Source organism: Adiantum capillus-veneris, chromosome 19, assembly GCF_014529385.1.
Source record: "Adiantum capillus-veneris isolate H3 chromosome 19, ASM1452938v2, whole genome shotgun sequence".
NCBI lineage: Eukaryota > Viridiplantae > Streptophyta > Polypodiopsida > Polypodiales > Pteridaceae > Adiantum > Adiantum capillus-veneris.
The window spans coordinates 150,667,463-150,691,260 of record NC_140949.1 but is presented as its reverse complement, the minus strand read 5'-3'; positions in this window follow the sequence as shown (position 1 = coordinate 150,691,260).

Here is a 23,798-nt window from a genome sequence, read left to right as displayed (position 1 = left end):
AAGATAATTGACAAACATGGGGGCATCATCATTAGCACCTTCAAAGTTATCAATGTTCATTCTACTCTCTTGGTTATTGCTAGCCATGTTAACAAAATTTGTGTACTACTTAGTGTATGCTTTGGCAATTCAAAACCTTAGTCGCCGCTCCTCTTAGCCTTTGAAAATCGGCACTTAAGTATCTACACCCATGGCTCGAAGTGGTTAATTATAGAGAGTAATGCAGTGGATCTACTATTGCAGAATTGCCGAGAGATAGCTCCTTTTGGATTGCTTATGGCTCAAGAATGGTAAAGCCATAGGCAAGTCTAAAAAGACCCCATTATCAAGTCGAAATCTCCCAAGGTGTGCACCATATCCCACATAGTGGGCTCAACAAAACCGATAATAGATCCCAGTCCCACTTACCCTAATATAATAAAAAAAATCAACCATTTATAGGCTACTTAAGGACCTTTCTTCTTAAGCAAGAAAACAGAAACCAAATGCTCTAATACCAATGTAATGGAAATAGCCAATGAACTTTGAGAGCATAGAGGGTGAACTTAATTGATGGTAGCAACTTAAACATAGCATTTAGTCAACTTGGAATGAACAATACTTTTGCAAGAGAGAGTTCAGAGAACATGACAACAGTTGAGGACCGGATCTATGTGGAGTCGGTCCCCCCTCCAATAGGCATTTGTATTATAGTTTCTCCCATCAAGAAAGACATGGTACAATACAATCTTTGTGTTCCTTGTGACCTAGGTGATGCAATGAAGATGGAAAGCTTCATGCATCACGAGCATAACATAAAATTTTTGGAAAGCATTAACTATTCCAAGCCTTAGTCCTAAGGCCTCAAACACCTTCGAAGGTGGAGAGAGCTAGTGGGGAATGAGGGTAGGAAAGAGGAAGAAGAATCATTTCATAGGAGAAAGAATTAGTTCCTCACTTATCATCACTCTTTATGCTAGCATACATATAATAGCATAGTAATGAAGATGGAGAAGATGACAAGCTTAAGCATTGAAGCATGGCTCTTGGTTGGATTTGTATTCCATCTCAACTTCTCTACTAGCTTGGAGAAGGAGATGGATCTCTTGCACTTTGCACTTCACACAATGAGAGTGTGTGTGAGTGTGTGTGGGAGAGTATACCCCTCAAGCATGCCCCCTACTTGCTTTGGTTGACCCCCTCTTCTAGCACAAACTTGAAGCTCATTGGACCCCTACAAGCTTGGCCAATCACATGCAGGATGCACATCAAGCAAGCATGCTAGCCTTGGGACAAGTGTCCCTGGAATTGGAGCTGATCTCTTGAGACAACTAATTCTAGTGTTGGAAGATTTCAGCTATTAGTGTAGGGAGATTTCAGACAGTAGACTAGACAGGAATCAGAAACTAGACTGGAATGTGGATACTGAAATAAGAATCATACTTATGTAATGGAAATAAGGTTCAGATTCAGAAGACTGGACGAGAAGTAAGTATAACTGGAATATGACATGATTGGAATTATAGATCAAGGTTACATTGAATATGATTTACAAAGAGAAAGTACAGCCGACAATACTGCCAATGATTCTCAAGTAAAAATACAGCCAAGGTGCTAACCCAAATGATAATAATTGCCAACCCGATTACAATGTAATGGACCCTATTTATACACTTCGGGTTTACTGTAGTAATTACCATAGTAACTACTAAGTAATATTCGTTGCCCATCTTCTAAGAAGACGTTCCCACATAGTGAACTATCCAGCCGTCTACATCCTTCCCTTCTTTCTTGAATTTTGGCAAGATTTCAAAATTTTTTAAAAAATTCCCCTGTCTGATTCTGATGTGAGACTGAAAAATCCATCGTCTGGTTCTGATGTTGGGAATCCGGCTTGACCACTTACAGAATGGCCATACAAAGATTGCGAGTAGGCAGTTGAAAAGGCCAAGGTGGATCTCTCACCAGGCCAAGGTAGAGCTGTCATCTCCACCTGCCTGCTGAGGAGAAAAGTCGCCACTGAATTCTGAGATGGAACTACCCAGTATCCTTCCATTGGATCGTCTTCCGTTTGCCCTTTGACCTGGAGGGTGCCTGAGAAGTCCCAATACCGGCATTCTCCTTCTGAATCAGTCAGTAAATGGCCTCCTGCTCAAGCTGATCCCGCCGGTCGGTGGTCATCTCTACTTCATAAGGCGTGAGGGAATGATAGGTTTTGGTGTCAGGATCATAGAGTGTACGCCTGCCCTTGCTCAGTCTGGTTCTGGCCAGCTTATGACAATGCGAAGCAGTATGGATCCATCCTTCTGGAAGAGGCTGATTAGTTTTGACTCGAGCTTCAAAAAGAATCTCAGCCATCTCCCTGTACTGTGGTGCCAGACCCGGCTTTGCTGCAATGTCTTTTCCAAGCAATTTAGAAGATTCGACTGTAAGTTGTAGCAATTGATTAGTAATCCTGGTCAATCCTCTGACTTGAATCTTCCACTGGCCCATACACAACTGTATCCTATGCATCTCCTCTTTCCGTGCCTGAATATCATTGATTTGGAGAGAATCATTGAACAACGTCTGCCAAGTCTTCCATTCCACAGTCGATCGCTCATACCAATCCTAAAGCTCATCAGTGATTTTGAAGTATGTAAGGCAATCAACTGGTTGTGGATGTTGAGGATACAGTACTGGAAAGAATCTTGGCAGCTCTGTTTCTCTTGCAAGAACAGCATACAAGAGAAGTGGAGAATCAGACACAAATTCTAAGAAATTGAGAACAACCTTGTTCTCTTGCTGCATCATCTTTCTGGTGATTCTCACTAGCTAGAACAATGTTCGGAGAGCAATTGCCTGTGCTCCGACTGACATTCTAGTATGAGGTCCTTTGCTAGTGGCTGTCTGGTCCTCAAGAATGGCTTTGACTCTCTGATCCAAAACACCTCTGGTAGTTTGCATTTGTACCAAAACATCCTTGAGTTGTACCCTAACATCCTTCATACATCGGTAAGTTGGTTTGTTGCCCAACAGAAGTTCTAGTTCCAGGGCAAGGGAGTGACAATCTGCAGTAGACTGCCTTTGTAAGTGCGGGTTTGCCACTCTCTCATCAGCATTGAGTATCCATTCAATGCTGTACTGGGATGCGCAGGTAAACAACAAGCTTCTTTATCATGGAAAGCTGCTGATTTCCAATGTTCCACCATTTCCCTGGCTCCAACATATAGCCTTTGAAATATTTCCAAATCAGACAAGAGATCATCATCCTCCAGATACTGTCTGGTTATGGAGGCCTGTTGATGTCTCAATTGCCTATTTAGGGTAATGAGCTGCAGTGAATGTTGAAGATCAACAACTAGTGCCTCATCCTGCACTTTCATTTTCCCTTTAGCATCTCTGTTGAGTTGGAATTGATCAGTTGGCTGATTCCCAGTGTGATTGGGTTGCTGCTCTTCAGTCTGCTGTTTACCCGACTGATGCCCTTCATTCTGTCCTTCCTGCTAGCCCTCATTCTGGCCTGGCTGGTCTAACTGTGATGACTGGCCTTCTTCAGTTGGCCCTGTCCCACCAGTACCAGGTCCTGGAGGTGGAGATGGTGGTGGGGCATCATCATCATCGTTTGTATGCCCTGCTTCTTGATCATCCTCCTCCTGATCAGCTTCATCTTCTTGGTCTTCTTCTTCCTCATTCGGAGAAGTCTGCTGCTCAATATAATCTAATATAGCTTGATTCATCAGAGCAGTATTATACTCAGTCACCTTGTCCTGCAAATCACTGTGCATACTTTCCATCAAGGACGTTAAATTCTCTAAATTGAAAACAGCATTGCCTCATGGATTTAAAATTTCAGCCAAGCTGTTATAGATGTATCTTTCAGTCAGAGAGGCCTTCAGAGCTGTATGGCGCATTAACAGGTTTTTAAATTCCGCCCGCTTCATCCTGAGCATTGTTTCAGCCCGCTCTGCAGCTCTGAGTGCTTCATTTCTTTGATTCTTGATGATCATTATTTCAGATTCAGCTTTAGCTAAATTTTTGTTTAACAACTCATTAGTCCTTTCTGAATGAGCTTCCAGTACCCTGTTTTGTATGTTCTGCTCTTCCCGGGCTTTCTGGAGCTTTTCAATCTGATCTTGTGCCTCCATCAAGTTAGCTTTAAGCTTTTTGACTTCATCTTCTGATCCAGCAGCCTCCATCAGTTGTCCCATACAATTGACAATGATATTCCAAGAAGACTATATGAGGACTGAACATCTGTCTTTGACTGTGGTATCAGTAGGCTCATATATTGTCACTGGAGCCATGTAAGTTAAAGTTGCATAATCAGCTTTGCGTAGCAAAATATGCCCTTTCAATTGTTTAGTCTGCATTTGCTGCAACCTGTCCTATTTTACCAGTTGCAGAATGTTTTCAGTATTTGGAGTAGGAACTCCACCTGGCAGAGTCGAGGAAGCTGGACCTTTTCCCTTGTCCATTTGGCTCTTGCCTTTGTCCCCTGACTGGTCTGCTATCTTCTCAGAAGTGGCTGGCTTGGTCTGATCCTTTCCAGAACCAGTAGCAACTGCACTTTGTGCTACTGACTGGCTAGGCACAGTCTTCTGAGCAGATTGGTGCTCTGTCTGTCTCACTATAGATTTCTCAGTATTCAATGTCTTGACCTGGCTTTCTATCTGCTTCAAAAACTCACTACTCTTTGTCAGTGTAGTCTTAGGCTTCTTTGAACTGCCAGCCTGTTCTGGAATTGCTTTCCTTTTCAGGTCTATTGAAATAGTTTGACTGTCCGTTTCTTCGTCATCTGAGGACAACTCAATGTTCTTCGGCTCAAAAATTGGCTTCTCACTCCAAGCCTTCTTTACCTGCTTATTAACATCAGAAGCAGTAGCCCAATACAGGAATTGCCAAACATACCAAGCTTTGAAAACATTTTGAGATTTTAGCTTGGTAGTTTGCTGGAGTACATTGTGCGAGAGAATTTGACAAAGATTAATAGGAACATGTGGATCCAATATCTTGGCTAACAGCATAGCAAACAATTTTTCGGATACATACGTTGGGTTGTTTTTAAGGCTTACTGCTTCGGCTACAAACCTGTAAGCCGTGGAAGCTTCTAGTCCTGCTACTAGAACTCCTTGACCACTTGCCTTGCGCTTATGTTTAGTCGCTTCATCCTCCTTCAGAGCTATACTTATCTGCTGTGCAGTTGCCACAGAAGGTTTGGGCTCGTTGGGCATTCTGAATGCAAAAGCTATGGTTTCTGATATCAGTGACACCTTCCTACCATTTACCATGGCACTGCCATCTTCAACGTCGAAAGAATCAAGAACTTGCTTGATGATGTCTGCATCAAAAGCAATTCTTGTAGCTTGCAACACAACTCGGAGATCCCAGAGTTGTAGCAGAGTCATTTCTTGGTCAGTGAATACATAACGTTGGATTTTACTGTACGGTATAATGGGAAGGCTGGCCTTTGCAGCAGCAACTATGGCCCGGGTTTCCTCAAGAGACTCTTGCATCTTCTCTGAGCGTTTCCTTCTACCCATACACTGTGAAGACGATGACGATGAAACAGGCGAAGGAGAAGAAGACTTACTTGTCGTCTAAAAGCCGTTTCGTGGTGTCGCTGGCAAGGCTAGCTGACAGTCAATTGTCTCTTCAGAGGTCAAGGTTTGCGGCTGTAACAAAGAAACTTCGGAGCTTGGCGATGGCGAATGGTTAACAGGAGGAAAGCATCGCGTAGGGGATTTATGAGGAAAAATGCTAACTCTCCTAACTGTTATACGTGTTCGCGCCATAAAAGCTCCACCACTCGCCGTTCCTAGACTTGTGTGCATCGCTTCTGTCGTGGCAGACATGCATTGGATAAGACTGTGGCCCATCGTTGAAATAATTACTACTGGAGTGCCATCTGACCGTTAGGCGCTTAAAAATTGGAAAGTGTGTCCCTACTGATACTGGATTGATTTCCAGTTTGGCTCGACCATACTGGTACTGATTCTAAGGTCAGCATGATCTGGTTCTTCTAGTACTGGTTCTGTTGGAGGAGCGACTCACAGACCCATGAAGTGCATGCAAATACTACCTAGATCAACATAATGTCAATCGAGGACACAAATGACACGATAGGCATACGGAGGAAATCTCTGTAGCTTGTCAGGCTGAGACCATCCTACACATACAACACTCTGGAAGGCCAACTATACCACAATCAAGAACCTCAGTGCTCTCAACTACACCACCTAGCCACATACACACATACGAAAGGTAACTCACCTAATCATGCCAGATTCATACGAAACTTAAGGAACACCATCCCCTCACTAGGATACACCTGTCCCTAAGCTTCTACACTCAAAACCCTCACTCTAAACCCATCTGCGAAAAACGCGTAGGATGACAGAGCAGAATTTTGAAAGTGCTCGAAACTGAAATTCATGAGTACCTATGCGTAGCTTATGTCGCCACGATTCTATAGACTACTAGCACGCAGAAAACAGACATCGTTTGATACACTTACGGCCACAAATAGCTCGTAGATGCGTCGGCGTGTGCGCTTCGTCTCGCGTGGAATGCTTGGCGTTGTCGCGTAGCTCTCCTTGAGCCTACAACAATGGTGCAGTCGGATCTCCAATGTGTTGAGCGAGCCGGGCGTAGCGAGAGGATAAAGCTCATGCTCACTCTCTTTCTCTCTCACACACAGTAGACGGCAGCGCTAAAGTTTTGATTATGATTAAAGTCTCCTTTACAAAATGACCTAGGTACCTTATATACTAAGGCTACCTTAGGTTTAACCAAAAATGGGGTTGAAAGGGTCAAATGGCTTTGTATTTACAATCTGGAAGTGCCATTGCACCCCGGCTTCTGAAACTAGAATAACTACTCATTACAAATGACGTTTATAGCCATAATCAACAGCATTTCATAACTCGCAAAAGATAAGACTTTGGTTCGAAACTTGAGTTATGTTGTGTTGTTGACCCAACGGTCAACACTCCCCCCTTCCGTGTTCATGTCGTCCCCGACATGACCTGATTGTCGATGGCGATGTGGTCTTTGCTGTCGTTTTGGCTTCATCTGTTGCACTGCTTGTAACTTTTTCGAGCCACAACAAGAACTATGATCCATTAGAGCGGACATCTATCATCATAACCATTCATCTTTTGAGATCCTCTGATTACTTTTATGTCTGCTCTTCTTGATTGGGGACTTCTTTGTTCCTGTGCAATCATGTTGTTAGTGTTGTCTGCAGCTTTGTCATTGTAGGCCATTCTTTGACTCGCCATTGAGGAGAAGTATGCTATGATCTGAAATTGGTGATCCAATTCATTTGTCAATTGATTTGAGTAGCATTTCCTTATTATTGATGTAGAAGGAATATGTACAAGAGGATGGTGATAGGTGTCTTTGGATTAGGGTCTAAAACCTGGATGACCAAAGGGAAAAAAACCCGGTGGGAAAAAAAATTCCTTTGGTATACGCTCTTATTGGAGTTGAGCAGTTGAATGTGAAGTACATGTTCATGAAAGGTGAGTGCTTGGGTGAAACACGGAAAGAGTGCCTGATGCAAGTGCCAATTATGGGACACTCTATATGCATATGAGAAATTTGTCAACAAAAGCATGCAATGTGAAAGAAGGAGATGATGGGTGTTTTGAGGAATAAATGTAGCACATGTGACATCAAAATATGTCTCAATAGCTTCCACCTTTCCAAGAAGGGTTGTCGGTGTAGAAGTTTCTCCACTCGTATCTCACTGTGCTCAGTACGTGAGTGTCTTTTGGACCTTCTCCTTCACTTCACCAGACTTAAGTACTTAGACTTCGACTCTTTTGCTCACCTATACCAGCATGAGCGACACAACGTAAATATGCTCAACTCTTCCATCTTGAGCAATACCTAGAATAGCTAAGACACTTAGACCACAGAGAATATTACTTGAAGCTTTGGGACTAACACCTCACTCATTTTGTGGCTTAGCTACTCGACTCTGACTTGTATGACTTGTCAGTTGCCTGTTTGACACTGCTTTGTGACAAGTTCTTCGGCTGTTGTAGTGGCTGCTGAGACATACTTCGTGAAGTTTCATCGTTTTCCCGCACCTTCTTCTCTTTGTAGTGCACAGGCCTCTCGTCAGTCTTTTCTTCATGTGGATTATAGATTTTTTAATTTTTTCTTAATAATAAACAAAGAAAATCTTAAAACAACTCAACAAAAGAAAAATCATTCAAATAGAAATCTAAATGCTATGTACATTATACACATGTCCCTAGGAGCTCATATATGGATTTTGTCCCCATACTCCTCTGTAACACTACTATGAGGGCATATACTCTAAATTTTGTCAAAAAATTATCATAATAAAACGCAAAAATTCAATGCATCTCAAAAAACATTGCCCTCTAATAGTCATAATGTTAGGTCCGCATTCAGAATTCCTCCCCCCTTCCTATTTGGAGTCATCCTTTACGACAGGGTATCGCAAAGGGTATGTGTTGTGCTTGGGCAATTAAAAGTTGTGCCTATGCAGGCCTTGTAATGTAGCCCTATTATGCATACACAGTCAATGCATGGAAAAGATTTATGTTGTGCAAGATGTGAGTATAAGAAATTTGCTTATTGGCATTTGTTGGCGAGGCTTCCTATTCTAAGCAATGTAATGGTCTTTGAAGCTCTTGTATCGTTGCTTGATTGAAGCGACTTGCTCTCTTCTAACTGTACTGTAATTGTAGGAAGAATTGTAAGAATTCAAGCGGCAATGCACTGACAACAGTTTTGTTGTTCTTCTTTGGGACCCATTTCTTTGTGATTATTGGCTGTTTTGTTGCTGGCTCTCGTTTGGGAACCCATACTTGCCCGTGCTTCATTTGTGTTTGAAGAGACTTCTTTGGGATCCACCTTTTTGTTGTGTGAGTCAACAGTGGTCTTTGCTTCAGCCCTTGTACGCTTGGTTGGGGATGAGATTTAGGCTTTGAAAGTTGATACTGTGGTTGTTTTGGAATCCAAATGAATTCCTGACTTTTTTGTGCTTGAATCAACTTCTTTGGAGCCCAAACCTGAGTTGTGAAAGCTTGCGACTTTGTGATATTGTTACCCGTTTGTGCACGCTTTCCTTGTGTTTGTTTTGGTGTTGGATCTTGTGATTTTTCATTAGAGATCTTTGTCTTCTTGATCCATATCTGTTTTTGGCCGATCTGGCTTTTTGTATCCAGATTTGTCGAGCTTTTTGGCTTTGACTTGTTGTCCTATTATTTTGACCTGTCATGGTTGTTGCTGAAGGGGTTGGTGATAGTGATGGCCCGAGTTGATGATAGGGGATGTCGTAAGATTCATCACTATCGCTATCCTCAGCAAGGTTGACTTCTTGTACTTTCCCTTTATTTTTTGGCTGGTAGTGGAAAGTTACTGTCTGTTTGCTCGTGGGTGGTAGTTTCTTGGAGGACTTTTCTAGCCCATTGATTAGAGCATTGCTAGCTCGTTGCTCTGGTCGTATTCCTCCTAGCTAAGTCTTTGCATCCTTATTAGGAGCCATGTATGAGGATGCTTGTGGTGGCTGTGTTTTCACCGAGGACTTTGGAATCCACTTTTGATGCACTTTATTCGTGTAGCGATGACATTGATTCCCGGGTCGTTGATCTTCTTGAAGCTCGAAGTGTTCTACAGAGTCATAGAACTCGTCATCTTCTTCATCTTTTGATTCTCCACATTTCTTTGTTTGCTCCTTATTTCGAGAGCTTGTTGATGTCTGGACCTCTTCCTTTTCCTGGATTACACTCACTGCAAAATAAGGAACGACATCATAGCCATTTTCATCACAAAACTTTGTTGTGGGACCATCCTCCACGGCGCACACGTCTAGAGTAGCCAAGATGTGTTCCCATCCAAAAGGCTCTAACTCTTCTTCAGGAAATGGTTCTAGGATATAGTCCCTATCCTCTATAGCCCGCTCTAGGATACATTCCTCAAGTTTTCCCCATTTTTTCCAAACCTCTTTGGTTGCAATGGCCACACCAGCTCCACTATCAAGGATTGCCATGGCTTTTACATTATTGAATTCTACAGGAAGGGTGGTGTTTCCATCTTCTCCCTCGTAATACTCGCCTACCTTGTTTAATGGCACTGGCCTAGTATTTAGTTGAGGCATTTCAAGCTCTTTGATGCCTTCCTCGATTCGAGTCATTGGGGTTTTTACACCAAATTTCTCTAGACATTTACCCACATTAGCCCACATGTTTGGTCTTATTCTGAGCAACTTGGCTAACATTATTGTACAGGTGACAGGGGTAGATAGAATATCTACTAGCCCCTTTGAATCGATGGCCTTGTTGGGAGATAATCTCTGTGATGGGATTGCAACCACATCTGAGTTGGTCTTGTACTCTCTCATATAGGACGGTAGTGTTCTTAGCGAATGGGGTTGACTATCCATAGATTGTACAGATCCTTTGTCGCCCCAATACGATCGCACAACTAGATTCATTTGAGATCCAATCTCAAATTCCTCTATTGGTGGTATAAACACTCCTCGTTCATCACCAGTCTTGTCTACTCGTCTTCTTAGGTCATCGGCTTCATTGGCCTCTCTGACTTGTTTCCACAATTCGTCAAGACCATCTATCTCTTTACAATCCTCAGGTATAGCTTGGTGAAATCCCTCGGAAGAGTTATCCGTGGTATTCAATACTATCCTTGGTTCTAATGCTGGGTCTTTGAGGTTTGGTCTGTGCTCATGACTAGAATATGGCTCCTTTAGTTCCTGGTTTGGTGGGATTACTTGTGTAGGCATGACATGGATCACATCCTCAGGTTTTGCAACTGGTGGTTCTAGTAAAGCTTGGGCTGTTTGAATCATTTTCTGGCACATTTTAAACCTTTGCTTTTCTAGTTCCACATAGGGATATGTCATCCACCTGTGTTCTTGGGTTTGGTTGTTTTTGAGTCTCACATCATAGGCTTTCAAGAGGGCATCTAATGTCTCATTAACCTTCTCTGCCAACACAGATCCTCCTGAACTAGCACTTCTCGGTTTCTCATCCGTGGATGGTTCTTCTAGAGGTTTAACCATCTGTGTAAGAGAAGGTGCCTCCTTTTCCTCATGTTGTTTTATCTTCTCCTGAGCTTCGGTAAGCTTCTCAGCTAGGGATTTTTGCTCTCGTTCCCTGCTTGCTTTCATCCTAGTCTTTCTAGCTTTCCAACTATTTCGTTTGCTCTTGGTTTTCTGATTAGGTACGTCTGTCTTTGGTCCATCATCTGTCTTTGGACTCATGTCACTTTCCGTGTTCTTTGTCTCTGGATTCTCATCAGCTTTCTTTTGATCTTGTGCTCTTGTAACCACTTGAACTGGTACAACATTTTCATTTTCTAAGCTACTAGGGAGCTGAACAATCCCTAAGACATTTGTCGTGATTTTCCTGATTTGGTTTGGTTTTTTCGGGCAATCGGGGATCAAGTGAGTGATGCCACACTCAAGACAATAAGCATTTACTTCAGTGATCTCCGTATGAGGACATTGTTTGACCAAGTGGTTGTCATGACTTTTGTGACAATCTGTCTCTGGTTGAGGAGATTCTTTTAGCATTTCCTCTTGGCTATAAGCAAGCTTTGACCTAGATAAGCCGCTATTTGCAATGAATCGCAATGTCCTTAGGTCCATTTCATACCTTCTTTCTTTCGACTGAAACCCAGGAGGTGGAGGTTGTACCGGCCTCACCACTCCATGTGTTTCTCTCACATTTTGTTGCTCCGAAGGGTAGTACTCACTTTGGTTGCTATGCCACATTGTAGCTGGTACTGGTGTTGGTTTATTTGATGCTTCCATCATTGGAATGTATCTCATGTCTACCGGCATTCTAGCACCTGGCAGCGGAGGTTGTTGTCCTAAGACAAGCTGTGGCCTTAAAACTCCTACTGGTCCTGGCGCATTCCCCGTAATGTATCTAGGTGGAGTAGGTGCTTCTGGAACAGGTTGTACATACCTCTCCCTAGCATTTTCCATGCTATAATAGCACTCTTCCCCCGTATGGTTCGTCCATTTTCTCTCAATTTCACACCACTTCGGCTCTCCTGAATCAGACCTTACAAGAGGAATCAACCCCTTGACCAAGTTGTTGATAAGATTTTCTTGATCAATAGGTGCTGTTGGCTTGGCAATGGACTCACTTATCTGTGAAACACTATGCTGAGAGGATGTGTCATCTCCTTGACTCTTTAAGTCCTTTTCTTTGTATGCCTCACAGTTATCCACTAGATAAAGAGCTTCTTTGATCAACTCGTTTAGCGTCATCCTCTTTATCATATGCAGATCCTTCTGAAGGCCTGCATGTCTCATTCCTTGGATAAAGATCAGCATCAGTCGTGCTTGCGTAGGTAATTCTGCTCTCGGACAGAGCTTAACATATCTCTTGAGCCGTAATGATGCTTTGCGTACTGATTCATCCTCTTTCTGTTTGAATCTATGGATTTGCGAGACGGTGTTGTGAGCAATGTCTTTTGGCGAGAATTCTTCAATAAACTCCTCAAACAGCTCATCTAGGGTCTCAAAATCCCATTTTTCCACCGAGTCGAACCATGTAGCTGCATCATCTTCTAGAGTCAATCCAAATCCCACAAAATGTGTCGCAAAATCTGAAACTTCCTCTCCTCTAATCACTCTTCTAAAAGCCGTTACGTGATCTCTTGGATCTTTATCTCCGGAGTATTTTATGTTTACGCATTTCTGGACTTGGGATGGTCTAACTCGTCGATTGTCTACAAGTCTAACCAGAGACTCTCCCAATCCTTCTTTTGTTATCGCTCTTGAAGGGAATCCTGGTGGCTCTCTTCTTGGAATTCCTATAGGAATTGTCGTGTTTGGTGGAGGCATTTGTGTTCCTTCATTGACTAAATATCCACCTCTTTCTAGTACAGTCTGTGGATTTGTGCTTTGTACAACTCTATATTCTCGTCCATACTTGTCGACAACTATAGATCTCCATTGACAGTCGACTCCGTATGTGTAGACATATAAGAGCTTGTAATCCGTTATCTCTTCTAGGTATGGATCTGAGCACCTATAAAGATTGACCTCATTGTCGTCAATGTATCTATATAGTCCTTCACTCTCATGACCAATCATCCAAACTCTCTCAACAAGATGGATCTTTATCAATTGCAAGTTTGGAAGATCCATTGCGGGAGGATATTCCTCTATCATCGGGATCTCCAAGCTTGTGTAAGCTGCGTTTGAATCTAGGGTAGACATGATTTCTGGGCTTAAGAGCTTTTGCTTGGTTCAAGTAGACTTAGTCCACTGTGTTCAAGTTCTTTGGTTAGGGAAAAGTCGAAACTATGTCCAAAACCGCAACCGTTTCGTCACAATTCTCGCAAATTGTCGCTTTCAGACACCCCTAACTTCCGGATGCATTTTGAGGCCTTAAACGATATTTTTTTCAAAGTTGAACTAAATGGTTGCCATTGGCATACATCTAGTTCAAGTTTTTCTCTAAGATCTGTAGAGCCGCTCTCAGGCTACGTTTTGATAAAAAAACTTTTCCAATCCGATACCGTTTGTGAAAGTTATGGCCAAAACTGTGAAATGCAGTTTAGAATGGTCAAAATGAGTCCAAATTCAATTTTAAAAGAAGATTTGGAATCTCTGTGACACTGTGAACGCTCCTGTATGGTCAAAATTACAGTTGGACCCTAAAACTGGCCTAGAGACATCCTACGGGTAGGATGTCTATATACTCAGAATTTAACAAAATTGGTTCAGAGACTCCCCTTAAGTCCAACAACACAATGGTATGCTCAGAATTTCATTTGGACCTAAAAATGGCCTTGAGACATCCTACGCGTAGGATGTCTTTTTGCGCAGAATGACTTGAAATTTTCACCCCAACTTCTCCTTGATGTGCTGATCACAGTGGTGTGCTCATAAGTTGGTTTGGAGTCCTAAATCAAGCTGGAGACATCCTACGCGTAGGATATCTAACTGCTGAGATTTTGTCCAAACCTGATCCCAATATTCTCCTAGGGCTCAGCAACCCAATGGTATACTCAAATTTGAATTTGGATGCCAATAGGTCAAGATTTAGGCTGCAAGAGCTTATAGTGCACTCCAAGAGTAGGATGTCTGACAATTCTTGTCTTTGCTTGGTAAATAGGCCAAACAAGGTCCTAATTCACTTTTGAAAAAAAGTTCTGGAATCCTTGAGACACTTAGAACCTCCCTTTATGGCCAAAGTAGAATTTTGACCACTTTATGACCCTGGAGACATCCTACGCGTAGGATGTCTTTTTGCTCAGTTTCAGCTCAAACTTGCAATGTAGCTTCCCCTTGATGTGCTAAACTCTCAACTACTTTTACTTTTTGATTATGACACCTATAAATGATCAAGAATATGTTCCAAAAGCCTGATGTCTGTTCTGATGAATTCACCAGTCAAATCAACTCCAAATTGGACCGAAATTGACTAGGAGGCTTGCCTAAGGCTATACAACACCCTGCTATGTCCACAGTTTGAATTTGGCCTCTAAATCATGCCTTAGACATCCTATGCGTAGGATGTCTAACTGCTCAGAATTGCCCCAAATTTGAACCATAGACTCTCCTTAAGGTGCTGATCATTGTGGTATGCTCAGAGGTTGATTTGGAGTGCTAAATCATGGTGAAGACGTACTACGCGTAGGATGTCTTTTTGGCATGTTTGACCCCAGACTTGTCCCGCAGCTTCCCCTTGATGTCAGTAACCCAGTGGTATGCTTAGATTTCGGTTTGGATTTCAAAAGTCCCAAATTTTAGATGTTCTTGCCTTTTTTTCAGTCAAAAGTGCTAAAGTCCGCTTTGAACCCAATTTTCTCACCCAAATGAGGTGAAACCCCTTTCAGTCACTCAATATATCATTCAAGACATGTTCATGTCATGCCAAGGGTAGGACTAGACGGGCACGGCCCGGGCAATGTGCCGGACACACATGCAGTAAAGGGGTCTATATATGGAAGAGGGCCAGGGGCCTATATAGGATGGTTGGGAGGTTATTCGCATGTCTGTCTACCCGCTGGTCTTACACTGGTATCAGAGCTCAGGGGGAGGAGAAGGGTGGAGCTATGGCGAAAGAGCAGGCATGGATCTCTTGCCCCCTGTTTCTCGCTTTCTCTCGATCTTTCTCTCCCTTGGCGTTCATGGGACCTCAGCGGTTAGGTGCTGCCATGGAGTGCTTTCTTAAGCCATGAAGGAACAGTCGATGCTATTCATGCAAGGTACATGTCATGCACCTTGCATGCCATGCAAAGCGTTGTTGAAGCTCGGCAACAAAGGGCCGCAGGAAACGACTCCTCTGCACGAGCCGATGAAGAAGGTTGCAGTGCGGGATACAACCCTACACATGGATCGAGGCCGGATTCGACCTGCAGGAATCTACTGGCTTTTTGGCTTAATGGGATCGCCTTGGGTTCGGGAGCATATTTCGTCACAGACGGTGTGCCTAATACCATATGCAGCACCGGCTTTGATCTCGTTTTTCCCTGCGCAACAGAGTTTGCCATCACTGCCATACATTTTACTGGTTTTTATTTTTATTTTGATACACACCACCATTAAGTGGCGTCCGATGGACCAAAGCCATGCCTTCAATTAAGCAAAAAGGGGGGGCGTTCCCACTCCGCACCTTAGCACCATCTTCGGCATGGGCTGCAAGGCGGCAGGACTCTCAGCACGCAGCGTGGAATTCATCATCAAGAACTTCTGTGGAATACATTTAGTATGACACTTTGGAACGATCGATTGCGGCCTCAACGGATGGAGGCAAAGGGCAAGGCTCTTACGAAAGGATTTTTTGTTGATCGGTTCGAGGATCATGGACGCTCATATACATGAGCATTGTAGCCGAAGAGGCGAGTCGACGTAAGTATCTAATCATGCAAAGTGAAAGAAACCGGCAAGGCGGGTCGGCATCAGTCAACACTATGATGTGCACACCATACATGTTTGGACTCGCCATTGGCATGCAAATTCGAATACGACAAGGTCGTATCTGCACTAAACAAGGGAGATCGAAGTATACCTTTCCTCATGCTTGAAAGGGGAATCCACAACATGCCCGATGACAGAAACAGTTGTGCGGGTAAGTTATGACGGCATGGAAGAAAGAGGTCAAGGCACGCCATATCTTGGTCTGCGTGTTCATGCATGCTGCCAGAGATCGACACCATGGTACTCCAAGTCGTCACACAATTCATGAGGTATGCAGTTATTTTACATTTTTGATTCGGATGTGATTGCTTGCTATGGCAACGCAAAGGTCTAGGATCTCAAGGAGATTGGCACAACCTGGTGCTCGTTGAAATAAAGGCAGCCAAGGTGCTCCGCAGGGCTGGCTCCTTGTCGCTGCTTCTAGCAGACGGCGAAGAATACTTACCACGCAGTGGTATTCACAATTCCAGGTACACTTTGCAACTGCAATCAAGTTACATATCTATTGCAGGTACTTTCATGATTCTCCATACGATGTAATTTTCAACACGGTCGATTCGTTGTTGCCATGATAGCTATATCATGGCAGGAACATACGTTGGCTATTAACACAACAACGTGTCTATGAAGCAAGGCTTCAATTTGTGGGGGCATGTTGTTCGGCATGGCTGACTCCTTGTCACTGTGTCTAGAAGCGGACAGAGGACGTTTGCCACACATTACTAGCTAATTTCAGTTGAACGCACTCGACAAGGTCGACTCTTTTTGTCCTGATATCTGTATGTCAATAACCGCTTCAGTTGGCTATCAGCAAGGCTTCAATTGATGTGAAGCAAGGCTTCAATTTATGCATCTTGCATCGCAACTACCCACGTTTGGTATATGCTATGAGCATACAAATTTGGGAGGGATTTGACACTATGCTTGAAGGATCTTTCATGGTGTACATGATACAAGAGGGCGTACGAGCATACGCGACAACTCTCTCTCGCACGGCAGATTTGGCTACGAGCCACCTTTACGCGAGCTTTTCCTTTTGGAATTTCATGACAACTGGTTACATCAACAACTACCAGGTTAGCCAAGTTTAAGTTTTTCTTGTTTTATTTTCCATGTTTACACTTTACTTGGCAATTATTGTCATTGTGCAAAGAAAAGTGCTTTGGCAATTTTACATGAAGCACGGCTTCTCCCTTGTGCCGAGATACTACCATTGATTTGGAATCAAGGGCTTTGGAACACAAGTTTGGGGAGCTGGAAAAATAGGGAATGTCAGCTCACAGAATCCCTACCACTTTATTCTGTGCAAGGCACTTATGGTTTTGATTCTCACGCTTGAGACCATCATAGTAGCCAAGGGCTTACGTTTTTGCATGCAAGGCATGCTAAGCAGGTGGCATGGATTCCACCACTTTATGCATTATGCTTCCGCTATCACACTCGCAACTCTGTCAAGGATAGACTAAGTGATGGATTGTTGAACCTAATGGCTGATTGCTATCAACACCCACCAACACTAAAAGGCACCTAAATCTAGGACTTATTTCACAGGCAAAGTGCCAATGCTAAGTCATTTTCATACAATCACAACCCTGCAAGGCAGGTAGATCAAGATGTGGTTGTGTTTTTCTGTTACCTCTCTCAATGAGAGAGTCATAGCAAAAAATTGTTGCATGCTTATAGGATACGCTGCACGTTAGGAATAAGATGCACACGATCATGGCAATCAACTATACACGTCATAGTCGTTCAAGGAAAGTTCCACAGCCCAGCATGCTCTTCTTCTCTCTCGTTCTCTCTCTTTAAGGGAATCATGAAAATATTCTAAGAAGCTTTTGATACGTGTTTTGCTCGTGAGTCAGCCTGAGCCAAGGTGCTCTAACTCTCAACTAGCACGTGGCTAAGATGCTACTTTAATTAGTCTTCATCGGTTCGTCCATTGAACACTCATTTGCACAAGGGCTATGAGCCACATAGGCTAAGAGCCATTGTCAGGCCAAGGGTAAGACCCAACTATTGGCATTCTTTGGGTGATTGTTTTCAAGAGTGAAAAGATATACCCAGGGAAGTACACATCGACGTTAATGGACAAGCAAGGGTCTTGTCATTCAGGAAGTATACAGTGTCAGTTTTGCACTATATGTTTTCATTGCGACACTCAAGTTGAGTTTTTGATAAATCTTCAACTCACAGCAGCTGATCTCTACAAGGAAGTATAGATGCAACAATTAGTTGAGACAGCATGGCTGTCCACAAGAGCTAGGCAGTTCACTTGTGTCGATTTCTTGCTCTCTCTATAGCACTACGGAGTGTCTATGGACATATTTTTTGGAGTACGACCCGGAGGGTGACTGCTAAATAACACCATAGGCATTGAGGATCACAGTTTGATCGCTCCCAGTTAAACTTCCAAGGAAAGAATTCCGCAATCTACCACACGGTAGCGGACGAATTCAACTTTTCGAGTTGATTCCAATCATTATGTACACAGTTAACTATGTTGGTTACCGTTGTCTGCTAGTTGAGCAGTTTCTACAGAGGGTCTTACCAAGGGGTTTGACTACGTAGATGTTAACCAAAGGGGTTGAATTGCGCAGGCAACACCCACGGTTTCCAGTGCAAGTTGTATAAATACGCTTGAATGTTTCGAAGCCATGTCAAGGGCATGTTGGAACAGAGTATTTTGGACCGTAGCGTCCACTATACCTTATGCTGTTACGAACCTACTTGTAGGGTTTGATTTGGCACATGTTGTCACATGGGATACAACATGGTCTAGGAACTCAAAGAGTTCAGTTTAGCTAGTGTGGAGCAATGAATGAGGGTCCCTCTCACTCTTGTCGTAAAGTGTTTAGAGCTACCTCCACACACAAGTACATCTTGTACTTGTAGGATGTTCTTTTTCCGACATCCTTAGTTGAGACATATTCCACATGTGGCGAATATGAGTCTTTGGGACTGACACTGGCGCCCTATTTCAAATATGTGTCAAGACAAAGTCCCTAAGTGCTGGTCACATCTGTTTTCTCGACCATTTTAAGCACACAGTATCAGGAGCAATTTCAGTGGCCAGAAATTGTCAGGTACTAAGTATTGTACTTGTTAAGATTACAAGTGCTGTGAAACCACCTTAACGGAGGGTCGTTTCTACATATAGCTAAGTATGCTCTGTACATGAGAATGTCTCACGGTTGGTACCTAGGTGTGATCAGGTTGTCACATTCTATTATGGTCCAAATTTGCTGCAAGACTTTCACGTACGTACCGTGGAAAGTCTCGTCATGGACTTGAGGTTCCGATATGTTTGTGTTAAATGCATGCACACTAGGTGTTATGGGCCCTAGTGTTTAACACAAATTTATTTGGCACATCATGCAACTTCATGGACATTATTGTTTCTGCAATTTTTTGCACTACCAGTGCAATCTCTCTTGCAGGTTTAGTATGGGTTTATACCCTGCCATACAAGGTGATGGCTCAGTATGGGTGTTCGTGATTGGCTGCTTGAAACTCCAATCTGCTTTCAAACTAGTTGGTTGTCTCCCTTCCATATCGAGTATATGGCTGGATACTCAATGATTGAGTCATAGTTTGTCGTCAGTCGTTGGCGACTGTCTGTAAGTGGTTGGGGGAAAGCACCTCACTCTTACTGTTGCTATTCATCCCGCATAGGATGGGCATCTTACAAGCATTCTATTTAGTACTAAAGGATATGCAAAGTGCATACGTTAGTAAAGCACGCTAAAGGATATGCTAAGTGCATACGTTAGCAAGAAGTGAAACAACTAGATCGGTTACCTTTCTGGTTTAGAGTTTGCTTCATATGATGAAAGGCGTCTCTGCCTGTTATTCTCAAGTTATCAACCTTAATCATCAGTTTGGATGAGGTTGACTATTGGCAAGAAACCACCGCAAGTCAAGGACTTGGTTGCTGCTGATGAGTATGTCAGCATAGTACTTTCATGGAAAGATGAGCCGAGGTTATATTGCACATTCCAGTACCTTCAGAAAGTCTGAAACCTGGGTATGCATTTAAACACCTCTTAGTTGTGATAACTCGTTTAGCATTCTCAAGTGAGTTCTAAATGGAGCCTTCACGCTCTTTTGATTATGAGTTGGTTAACCAAGACGGTTGCACAGGGACAACAATGTAGAAAATCAAGATGTGGTTCTTGATTTCATTGAACCTCCCAATGAATCGGGTTCTGATTCAACGAACCGTTGGATCCATGAGGGATGCCACGGTGGACAAAATTAGTGTTCTTATGAAGATACCACCACTTGTGTTTTCGAGGACGAAAACGCTCCTCCAAGGGGGGAGTAATGTCATGCCAAGGGTAGGACTAGACGGGCACGGCCCGAGCAATGTGCCGGATACACATGCAGTAAAGGGGTCTATATATGGAAGAGGGCCAGGGGCCTATATAGGATGGTTGGGAGGTTATTCGCATGTTTGTCTACCCGCTGGTCTTACAGTTCATGCAGCCATATTATGGTTTTGGTCTCAAAATAATGCTTTGGCACAAATTGGATAGGATGTCTAGCAATTTCAGTATATCTGGCCTTATCCTGTTAAGATATGGTCAAATTTCCACTTTCCAGGTGAAAATAGGGTAAAACCTACCTTCTGACACACTGGTCAACTGAGAATTTCAAAATTTCCACCAGATCACCCTGTAGACATCCTACGCGTAGGATGTCTACTTCTGATTTTTTGAGACTGAAGTGTCCCTGATGCTTCCTTATGCTCTCAGTATGCTTCACAATTGCAAAAACATGCAAAAATCACTCAATTAAGCCTTTGTTGAAATTTTACGTTTTCTGACTCCGCCTTTTGGCTTTTGGTCAACAAAAATAGGGAAAAACACCCAAGTCAATATGTTACTAGGGTAAAACGTACCCTCTGAAACCCACTGGTGCAGTCAGAATTTTCAAATTTGGTCTCCAGAACCCCCTTGAGACATCCTACGCGTGTAAAGAATGAGGATGCAAGAGAGCTACACAAGACAAGCACAAAGCACACAGAGATGGAAAGCTTCTTCTTCTTCTTCACAGAAAAGAGAGTACAAAATGACTAAGTGCTAAAGCTGAAAAGTATCACATATGTACATGCGGTCACTAAGTGTGAACTCGCTAGAAGCGTACTAGGCTGGCACTATAAGTGTAGTCCAGCTGTAGAATCACTGGCAGAGATCCTCCGTGTCGGTCACCTAACGCGCCAGTGAGTAAATGCCGTAAGCGGCCAAGACCTGTAGTGGATGCCAGCTCAAGGTGTAGAGCTCGACATCTCAACACTCCCCCTCGAGCTCTGCATGTCGCAGAGTCCAAGCATAGTCCGGAAACGTCGAAGGTTCTCAGCTCCGAGGGCCTTGGTAAAGATATCCGCTATCTGCTCCTCTGTGCTGACGTAGACCAAGTCGATGTCGCCCGCCAACACTCGCTCTCGAACGTAGTGGTAATGGACCTCTATGTGTTTGGTCCTGGCATGGAACACTGGGTTCCTAGCCAACTGCATGCTGCTGAGGTTGTCACATTGGATGAAAATCTGCTGGTCCACCTGCACTCCCAAGTCCTCAAGTAATGTGCGTAGCCAAGCTACCTCGCACGTCGCAACTGCTGCACCTCTGTACTCGGCCTCTGTGCTCGATAAAGCAACCGTAGGCTGCTTTTTGCTACTCCAAGTAACAGCAGCACTCCCAAAAGAGAACATGAAGCCACTCGTAGATCTCCTATCAACAATGCTACCTGCCCAATCTGCATCTGTATACCCATACAATGCTAATGGTGCATCTGCTGCATAGAACAATGCGTAGTCAAGAGTACCTTGCACATACCTAAGTGTGCGTCGTACTCCATCCAAATGTGGCTTCCTCGGAAGTTGCATGAACTGACTCTCCAAGCCTACTGTGTAGCTCAAGTCTGGCCTCGTGATAGTCAAGTAGATTAGACTACCCACAATCTTCCTGTACATGTTGACATCCTCAACAACATCACCCTTCTCTGCACTCAGCTTTGCATTCACATCCAAGGGAATAGAAATTGGCTTACAATCAGCCATACCATACTTTGACAACATGTCCAAAGCATACTGTCTCTGTGATAGCCATACACCCTCTAGAGTCCTGATCACTTCAATGCCAAGAAAGTAGCGCAACTCGCCTAAATCTTTCATTTCAAACTCCTGTTTGAGAAGACCCTTCACATGGTCAATCTCCATAGCATTGTCACCAACAATAATAAGGTCATCTACATATATGGTAATGACCACAATCCCCACATCACTCTCACGTACATAGAGTGAATGATCAGCATGAGCTCTCCTAAAACCAATACTGACAAAATACTTGGCAATCCTGTCATACCATGCTCTAGAGCCCTGCTTCAAACCATACAAGGCTTTGAGACGTCTGCATACATAATCTGGGTAACCTGGATCGACATAACCAGGTGGCTGATCCATATACACTTCCTCTTGCAACTCACCATTCAAGAAGGCATTCTTTACATTCATTTGATGCATAATCCATCCTCTAGATGCAGCCACTGCTATGACAGCTCTCACTGTCGTCATCTTTGCCACTGGAGCAAAGGTCTCCTCATAGTCTATGCCATACGTCTGTGCATAACCCTTTGCGACCAGCCTTGCCTTGTGACGCTCAATGTTACCATCAGCCTTATGCTTGGTTTTATACACCCATTTACAGCCAATAGCTTTCTTGCCACTTGGCAATGGCACCAACTCCCATGTGTCATTTCCAACTGCATCCTCAAAACATCAACCTCTTCATTCATTGCATCATCCCAATGCACATTTCCAACTGCATCCTCAAAACATGTGGGCTCCACATCCTGTATCACCTTAGCCATGTAGGCTTGGTGATGCGCTAGATACCCATCATAAGTCAATTTCTGAACTGGATTTCTGACTCTATTAGATCTGCGCGGTCCTGGGTCACTCCTTTGCCCTCTAGCATCTTCTTGTACTTTCCTTACACCAGGTGTCCTGACAGCCGGAATTCCAAATTCCTCATCAAGACTTTGTTCAGAACCATCTGAATCCATGTCTACATGTGAAAAACCTGATGATGCATCAACCATAAAGGGAGGTTCATCAACCTTTTCCTTTCCTTTTCGTGATACATTCCCTGTACCTGTTGGTGGAGTAACCTGCGTACGTAGTCTACCATTCCATGGTTTCTCAACAGAGCCACGAGAAGAGGACTCTTGTGGTCCACTCAAAACCTGTGACTGTGGCCTCACATTTTGTACAACCACATCATCTTTTACATCAGCCCCAATAGTGCCATGTGCATTACTGTACCAGCTGCTCATCTCATCAAAGACTACATCTCTGCTCACTCGTAATTCTCGTGTAGTAGGATTGTAGCACCTATACCCCTTTTGTTCAAGGGAATATCCCACAAGAATACATTTCTCTGCTTTAGGATCCAATTTCCTACGCAACTCATCTGGTACATGCACGTAAGCTATGCAGCCAAACACTTTCAAGTGTGCCAAATCAGGCTTTGTACCTGTAAACTTTTCCTCAGGTGTTACATCATGCACCGCAGCTGTAGGTGTCCTGTTCATAATGTACACAGCTGTATTTACAGCTTCAGCCCAGAAATGATGAGGCATGTTCTTCTCATTCATCAATGCACGTGCAACCTCTGCAATGTGCCTGTTTTTCCTTTCTGCGACCCCATTCTGCTGTGGAGTATATCTGCATGTAAACTGCCTGCGTATATCATGCATTCGCAGAAAATCTGAAAAATCATTGGAGAAGTACTCTCCCCCTCCATCTGACCTCAATGTCTTGATTTGCATATCTGTCTCCTTCTCAATCATGACTTTGAAGTCTTGAAAGTGACCAAACACTTCACTTTTGTTACGC